Source organism: Carcharhinus amblyrhynchos, unplaced genomic scaffold, assembly GCF_965287045.1.
Source record: "Carcharhinus amblyrhynchos unplaced genomic scaffold, sCarAmb.v2.hapA scaffold_38, whole genome shotgun sequence".
In the NCBI taxonomy this organism is placed as follows: Eukaryota; Metazoa; Chordata; class Chondrichthyes; order Carcharhiniformes; family Carcharhinidae; genus Carcharhinus; species Carcharhinus amblyrhynchos.
In genome coordinates this window covers 9657966-9667488 of record NW_027649779.1, presented here as the reverse complement: position 1 = coordinate 9667488, position 9523 = coordinate 9657966, and positions in this window count along the sequence as shown.

The window sequence follows — 9523 nt, the reverse complement described above, 5'->3', positions numbered from 1 at the left end:
AAATAATATTAAATATACTAAGTTTATTAATGCATGCGAACAGGTGAATGCATTTATTAAATTGTGAATGAACGGTGATTGATGAAAATAATTACTATTTTTCTGAACATTTATGGCATTCTCCTTAACTGCTGGAAGCTTTCACGTTTGAAGTTTATTTACTAATGTCACGAGTAGGCTTATATTAACACTGCAATGAAGTTACTGTGAACATCTCTGTTTCGCCACATTGTGGTGTCTGTTCGGGTAAATTGAGGGAGAATTTAGCCTGGCCAGTGCACCTTACCTGCATGCCTTTTTCGGACTGTGGGGGGAAACTGGAGCTCTCAGAGGAAATCCATGCTTACACGGAGAATGTGCTAACTCCGCACAGACACTGAGCCATGCTGGCAACAAAAATTGTGGCCCTGGGGCTGTGAGGCAATAGTGCTAACCTCTGTGCCACCCTGACACCCAATATTCCACAAGAGATGGATGATTCAAATTCAACACACTTTTTGTACATTAAGCCAGTGGAAGCTTAGCAAAGTAAGCTGCTCCAGCGACAGACATATCTCATTCATAGCGTCACGGGAAAGATATTTGCTAGGATCACACATGAAATACATCATCTTTTTGCACACCGGGTATTCCTGATGTACAGTGCAGTGATTGTGTTGGAAGATTTACTCCAGCCGACAACTTCTCCATGTTCCGTATGTGTCCATATCTTTAACGCACTTTGGTCAATCTCGCTAAGCCATTCAACACCGTCAGCATGGCAATGTCTATAGAATAATTGGCTCTACACCAAAGCATCTAATATCCATTCATGATACAAAAACGTTAACACACAATGACAAATGGTAACTTAATGGGCAGCACTTGTGACAGAACTAACTTTTCAAAAATTGGCCTCCTCAATCATCAGAAAAGATGATATATGTATAGGATTCCAATTTGAATTAGCTGTGTTTAATTTGTACCCAACAATGGAAGGATGCAAGTAATCATTTTGATATTGATTTCAATAAAACACAATGCACACACACACCAAGATGCTCAAGTTTTGTTCCGCTAGGACCACCGAATTCCAGAAATGGTTTAAAATATAGCTACAAATTTTAAATTAAAAGTTGAATAGAGAGTGCATGCCGTTGACATCGACACAACATTTGACCGTTTGTAGCACCAAGGAGCCCGAGAGAAACTGCAGTTAATGGGAATCAGGGGGAAAACAGTCCACTAGCTGGAGCACAAAGGAAGATGGTTGTGGTTGTTAATGGTCAATCATCTCAGTCACAGGGTTTTATAATATAAAATATAAATTTTGAATATAAAAGTAGGGAGGTCTTGCTGCAGCTGTATAGGGCATTGGTGAGGCCGCAGCTGGAGTACTGTGTGCAGTTTTGGGCGCCGCACCTGCGCAAGGATATTTTGGCCCTGGAGGGAGTGCAGAGGAGGTTTACTAGGCTGATACCGGAGTTGAGGGGGTTGAGCTATGAGGAGAGGCTGAATAAACTAGGCTTGTACTCGTTAGAGTTTAGAAGAACGAGGGGAGATCTCATTGAGACGTATAAGATGATGAATGGGATGGATAGGATAGAGGTGGAGAGACTCTTCCCGCTCAAAAAAGACAGTAGGACTAGGGGGCACAGCCTCAAGATAAAGGGGAGGCGGTTTAGAACGGAGTTGAGGAGGAACTTCTTCACTCAAAGGGTGGTGAATCTCTGGAATTCTCTGCCCGTTGAAGTGGTGGAGGCTGCCTCGCTAAATATTTTTAAGAAGCGGGTTGATGGGTTCTTGATAAGAGAGGGGATTAAGGGTTATGGGGAGAGGGCGGGAAAGTGGAACTGAGCCACGACAGATCAGCCATGATCTTATTGAATGGCGGGGCAGGCTCGAAGGGCTAGATGGCCTACTCCTGCTCCTATTTCTTATGTTCTTATGTTCTTATGTTTTGGAGGAATTATCCAGGTTAGTAACATAGCCCCAAGCTTTAGTCAGTATCAACGTTCATATGTGTGATCTTTACTGATGATTGAACAAAGTTCAACACCAGTTCCGATTCCCCCCTCTCGCAGTATTTGTCTATATCAAGCAAGACTACAGAAACATTCTGTCTTGGGCTACTGAGTGGCAAGTAACATTAATGCCACACAAATGGCAGGCAATGACGACCTCCAATAAGGGAGATTGCAATAATCTCCCCTTGACACTAAATAGCATTACTTGTGCAGAACTATCAACACCCTGGGCATTGCATTTCGTGAAAATCTGAACTGGAACAGGCATTTCAATCATGTGGCTACAAGAGCAGTTCAGACGCCAGGAGTTCGGCGGTGAACAGTTAGCTCACCTCCTGAATTCCCAAACCCCATCCATCATCGACAAGGCAAAAGTGAGGAGTAAGAACAAACAACAAAGAACAGTGCAGCACATGAACAGGCCCTTCTGCCCACCAAGTCTGTTCCAACACAGATGATTGAATATTCCCTACTTGGCTGACTCGTGTCACTTAGAAAACTGAATGTCTTTCTGGAAAAAAAAGTACCTGTCTCAAAGTGCACCCCACCCACCAGCTTCCCAAAGCTTGCCATCACATTCTCAAAGGGAATTATGATTTGGCAACAAAAGTTGACTTCATCAGTGACGTCAAAATTCCACGAAGTAACGTCAAATATATCATATCTCTGCTTATATTCAACTCGCCTCTGACTCTATCTGTGTAAAACTAGGCTCTGCTCAGATCACATTCCAAAAGGTCTCATCTTAGCTTTTTTCCTTACACTCTGGTCAATATCAGCTGTTCATGTACGAGGCACAGACCCTGTTAATACTATAGTTTCTAAGTTATGGCTGCCATGTTCCTGCTAATCTAACATGAGACCACATCTTAATTCTTACTGCCTTAGAACATTTCCCATTGTGTACTTAACTGGAAACAATATCTCATGCATTACACAAGATTCTGTAATATTTATTTTGTTAATAGTTCATTAAATTTGAATGGTCTAGGTCCTGTTTAAGTTAATGTTGCACCAGTCCATGTATTTGATTATTTAAGGCTACGTCATGTCTTAGTTTTATTGTACTTTGTAATACCTCCTAATTGCTGCATTGTCGCAATCTCAGTGTCTATCAGCCTAGGTTCCGTATCCGCAATTACTAAGAGTAAAGTGGGCTCTGTCTCAGTTTACATCAGTCAAGATACTGTATCAGAAATTATCACTAACACACTGGACTCTGTCTCAGTTTATACCTGTCTCAGTGCTTTATCACTAATGTACTTGGCTCCATCTCAGTTCATATAAACCTCGTCCAGTATCATTAATTACTCGGCACTATCTCAGTTCATAGAATCTTAGAATCCTACAGTGCAGAAAGAGGCCCTTCGGCCCATCGAGTCTGCACCGAACACAATCCCACGTGGGCCCTGCCCCCATACCCCTACATATTGCACCCACTAATCCCTCTACCCTAAGCATCCCTGGTCATTAACGAACAATTTCTTAGCATAGCCGATTCAACCTGACTTACACGTCTTTGGACCGTGGGAGGAAACCGGAGTACTGTAATATACAGACACAGATTCAATCCCCATGAAATTTATAGAGAAGGCCGACTGTCCCACCATAAACTTACAGGACAGGAGTTACATGTGGTTAGCTGCAGTATGCAAAATTCCCTCTGCATTGCCAAATTAAACACTCCCAATGAAGGAATAACATGAGTCAGTACAAAGTGAATCTCCCTCTACACTATTCAAATCAAACATTCGAAGAACAGTATACTGTCTAGAAACAGAGTGAACCTCCCTCTGCAAATTCTGCTCAAACTAAATCAAGGCAGAAAGAGAATGGACTCTCTTCTACTTAAAACCTCTCCTGCACCCTTCCTTTAGATATTCGGGAGGCAGGTGCTAGATACAGGGGAAAGATTGTCTGCACAGTTCCATAAAACGCATCCAGGTCAGGTACAGCAGAAATTAGATGCGGACTAAATCTTGATATTGGCAAAGTCATATCAAACATTCAAAAGGCAGCTACAGTGAGTTTAGATGCAGAGTAAATGTTCCTCCACACTACCCAGTCAAATACTGCAAGGACAGGGATAACACCGGCTAAATCTAGGGAAAGGTCCCTTGGTGCTGCCACATCGAATTCTTATCATTAGCTACAGCCGAGGTTAGATGCAAAAGAAAATGTAGCAAGCATTTCAAGGTCATAGAATGTTCAAGAGATCTTGTGGAGTGAAACTCACTCACGGATTCAAATTCATTTAATTATATATTTTAGAAGCCTGTAACTCTGGCTGAGAGAATACATTGGACAGATATTGACTTTATCTGTGGAGTGAAGATGATGAACCATCGTGGAGAGACAAGACACAGAACCAGACAGGAGAAAGACAGAGAAAGAAATGAAACACAGGAGATGTTCTGTGTTTTCTGTGTCATTTTATTTCGGGATCAGAGGGATTATTTCCTAATTCTGAACATAGATATGATCATGATGTTTTTTCCTCATAAAACTCATGAACAAATATTGTTGAAAAACAACCATTACTGGAATCCGTTGATTGATTTGCATGGTTGTCTCTATTTCTGTGCTGTGTTGGTGGGGAAATATTTGCTGTGTTTTTGTTAGTCAACAATCTAATTTGAAATTTCTATTTTTGTATTTATTTACATAAATACCTCACTGTTAACAATGAAATGTTCATGACAGCAATACCAGATAAACCGTCACTTATTGATCAGTTTCAACTCAAAATAGCGAATTATTTTAAGAATTTTAACAGTTGGTTCGAAATGAATAGAATCTTTTGAACATTCATAACACCAGTTGTATTTAATTAAAAGAAAATGATACATTTCATTTCAGGGTTAGTTCCGAAAGTTCTGATGTCGCAATTAATGAAGCATCTGTGAACAGACAGATATTCTTCTGAATGTTAATCTGATTGAGGTTTTAATCTGTTTAAACTAGGCAAGTTCAATTAAACAAAAGAGAGACCTGATGTCTCAATATTCCTGTCACAAATAGTGATTACACTCACATGACAGAAGAATAAAAAATCCAATATGATTATCACGAAGAGATACAATTAATTTTGCTGCCTCACAGGGAAACGCGTTCGATTCCAACCTTGGGTGGATGTGAGTGGTTTTCACATTCGACCCATATCCATGTGAATTCCCTCCGAGTGCTCCAGTTTCCTTCCACAGTCCCAACATGTGCAGATTAGGTGGATTGGCTACGATAAGTTGCCCTTTAGCGTCCAATGATGCGCAACGTAGAATCACGGAATCCCTACAGTGCAGAAGGAGGCCATTCTGTTCATCAAGTCTGCACCAGCTATCCAGCAGAGCATCCTTCGCAAGGTGGATTGTCTATGTTAAATTCCCTGTTAGTGTCCAGCGATGTGTAGGTTCGGCGGATTAGCCTGTGAATATGTGACGTTGTCGGGACAGGGTGAAGGCTGGGCCCAGGTAGGATGCTCTGCTGGAGAGCCGCTGCAGACTTTTTGGGCAGAATGGCCTCCATTTGAAGTGTAGGGATTCTATGGGTTCATGCTGCTATGATCAGGCAGAAGAATGAATATATCTGCAATAATCTCAGCACTTCCAAAAAATTACAGCTTTCATTTTAGTGGAACTTGCATTTATAGAACATTTTACCCGACCTCATGCCGTCTCAACGTTCTTACAGCTCACTTTGCTGAATTTAGTCACTGCTATAATGTTCGAAATACAGTAAGTAATGGACGCATAACTTGCTCTAACAAACCGAGATATAATAAATGACCATAACTTTGCGATTTTATATGAAAAATGAGGATTTGTGTCGGATATTGGGCATAACTGCCTTGCTCTTTCTAGTTATATCAAGAGATTTTGCATCCTGGCATCGACCTTATATGTGCATCTGCTTCTCTCTCTGCTGATGCCCATTGAGCTGCTGAGTAGCGTTTTTATTGTTTAGATTTCTGGAACCTGCAGCACTTTGCGCTGCTTTCATTGATCCTCTGGATGTGAGCAACAAAGCCAACATTAATTATCCCTGCTGAAAAGGCGGTTGTGAACCACCTTGGCGAAACTTGCCCTCGGGATGATTTTATTGTTTGACTCTCCATAAAAGCTTTGATAAAACTGGGTGGCTTGCTCGGCAATTTCAGTGGTGGTGAAGGTTCATTTTCCTCACAGTGGAACTGGAGTCTATCTGGGACAGACAGAGTAAAGGTAGGAATCTTTGGTACTAGTGTTATTTCCAAACAACGGTGTTGTTTGAAGTATAAAAGTAAATTACTGTGTATTCTGGAATTGAAACCAATAGAAAAAAAATGCTGGAAAATCTCAGCAGGCCTGGTAATATCTGTAAGGAGAGAAAAGAGCTGACGTTTCGAATCCAGATGACCTTTTGACAAAGCGTTGATGAAGGGTCATTGGACTCGAAATGTCAGCTCTTCTCTCTCCTTACAGACGCTACCAGACTTGCTGAGATTTTCCAGAGTTTTCTCTTTACGTTTTTTTACGTGTCTTTGGGCGAAGTGAATTGATTCTGAATCCCTGGGACGAAGGAATTGTAGGTTGATCCAAGACTGTTGTACGGAAGAAGACCCTATAATATTGTCCAGGGACCTGTGGTAACCAGGCCAAGCTTTTCTTGAAAGCTTGGGATGAAACTTGTAGCGTTCTCTTGCCCAAAAGAGATTGAAGAACATAATTAACGCATGTCACGTTGCACTGTAAATGGACACTAAATGGTAACTGAGCATGGCCATTCCAACCACCCTGTACATCTTTGGAATGTAGAGGGAAAGCGGTAAACCTGGGGAAACCCACGCACACACTGGGTGATTTTTCAAACACCATACAGTTACACAAGGCCGAAATGGAACCTGTGTCCGTAACAGTGTGAGGTTCCAGTGCGAACCACTGTGTAAATAATTCTTACTAACTTGAAAAACGATATGAGTAACATATTCAGCATTTACTTGCACATTCTATGTCTCAGTCAATGCCTAAATGTAATGATTTGCCCGGGGCTTGTTTGAGTGTGATGTACAGCTGACCATTCCGCTGCCAGTGCAATGCATCTTTCAAATGACTCACTGAACTTCTCTCCTATCTTTCTCTGCCTCAGACTGCACCTAAATCAGATAAATTTTATTCTCTCCCTCAGTCTCCATTAAATCACTTACACGGGTACCCAGGAAACGATCTGGCTACTCGTTGAAAAAAAAATTTATTTATTTTTGGTTACGACACCTTTTGAATAAAAAGATGAAGCACAAAAGTCTCATCAGTGGAAAATTCAGTGTAGGAACCAAACCAGTTCATCCGCTTAAACCCCTCTCCTCGACTTCTTTTACACAGCACCGAACACACTTAAACCTCCTATTTTAAAACACCTCGGCGGGAAAGAAATGTTGCTTTAATTTTTCCTCTTTTCTCTCAGTGATAATCTTCAGTCCGTTTTCCCTTCAATTAATCTATTTAAACCCCAAATATGATCATTTTCTTGATTCCTTAAAATGGGAATGGAAGTGAATGTAATGCTGAGACCGGCAGCAATCTGTGTGACTGTTCTTGATGCTTTCAGAGTGAGTTCACCCTCACAGGCAGGAAGAATGTTCACAGTGATAACATCAAACTGGCCTCGGTTGTTTCATTCTCAGGTAACACAACTTCCTGTTTTCTCTGCTGCCGGTTCCAAACCGCACATCTCACTTCTGAGCAGAAAATAAATCCAGAGACCACAATCTGGTGAGAACATCTGTCAGTGCGGCTTATATCCGCCCACAGAGTCTGGGCAGAGTCACACAGATCACATTGCGGTGACATTTACAAATGATTCTATTGCGATCTGTTCAGAGGTTCCATTCCCGGGCATTATCGGAATGGTCAGTGGATCAGTCACTGAACTCCCCCGGATTCCGTGCAGGAAGGGAATGATAGCTGTTATCTTTCCTTGTTTGATCATTTTCTGTCCATCTGTTATTTATTTTTGTTCCTCAGCTTTTGTCTGTCAGCACTCTGTTCTTCTTTCTCCCAAATTTCCTTTTGTCTCTCTCCATTTCCTTGTCAATCATTTGAACACTTTAATTCGAGTTCAAAATCGTGAAGTTGTGAGTGGGGTAATTAAAGAGAGAATATTTCTACTCGAAGGACGGTCGGTAACCAATGGGAAAAGATTTATTTTGTTGAACAGGGCGACAGAATTTGAATTGTTCACCTTGACACAACAGTTGTCATGAAATGGAATAAAGAGCTTGAAAGGCTGATAGAATCAGATTTCACAGTAACTTTGGAAAATTAATGAGATATATCCTTCATCGAGTTAAAATTTGAAGGATTTTCGAGAATAGGTCCATTTTAATGGCCTTAAAGTATCATTGCCCAAGCATCGATTCTGTACCCGACCTCTACCCCCCCCACCCCCCCCCCCCCCCCGCACCCCCGACCTTCATTGAGCCTGAATAAAATGCAACATTCATACAGCTTTCATCTTGTGCTACTCTTACCTTGTGACAGCACTTGTGTTTGTGTGTGTTTGTGTGTGTGTGTTTGTGTGTGTGCGTGGGGGAGGAGTGCTGGGGGGTGGGGAGGGTGGGGGCGGGGAGGTGGACTGATCCGAAATTCAATTATTCAATTCTACATACAAGCCGTGGCTTTGAACAAATTAGCATTGGATCGAACTTGTTTAGGAAAAGCACAACAATCCTTAACATTTATTGCACTGTTCTTTTTGCCTCCGATGATGTTTTTATATTTAGTTTTTTCAGTCTTCACGTGTCCTCATTTTGACTGTAACTGCAGGACTATTTGTAAGAATGAGAGGGACCAGATTATTCACAATTATTCACCATTATTGCCTCACATAACAGGAAAATATGGAGTCTCCCATGACTGACTGCCCCCCTCCCCACCTTGGGAATAACAGCTCTTAGTCAGGTGGAGTCAGTCACTCCTGCGGTTGCCATAGGGTTTCCAATCCGTGTTTGCCACACAAATCCCTGCGTCACTCGTCATGACAACGACACCTGGGCTAAGGCCCAAGAAATAATTGCTTTTTTATATCAGGTCCCAGTCTGGCTCCGGGCCCAGCTGTCTCTGTTAGTGCTACACTGAAGCTAGTCATTCAAATTATAATGTTCTAATTCCCTGTGACTATTTTTTGGAAAGAGTTACCCAATCAGTTGTGAATTAGAACCTGAATCTGATTTCCTTCATTGGACACCTGTCGATTATTATTGAACAAATTACTTTTTTCCAGAATTATCAAACGCACAAGAAATGTTTATTTAAATATGATATCATGCTCTGTCTCTCTTACTCTAGAGATCCCATACATTGCTTTACATGACTCTCTTGGTCAGTTTATGTCATAATTGTGCAAGAATATCTGTCTATATTAGATTCGATTCTGTCTCTGTTGTTACTGCAGAATTTTTAATCATTTATAGGATGTGGGGAGCACCGACACCTGTTGCCCTTCTCTAATTGCCCCTGACAAAGTTGTGATGAGCTGCTATCTTG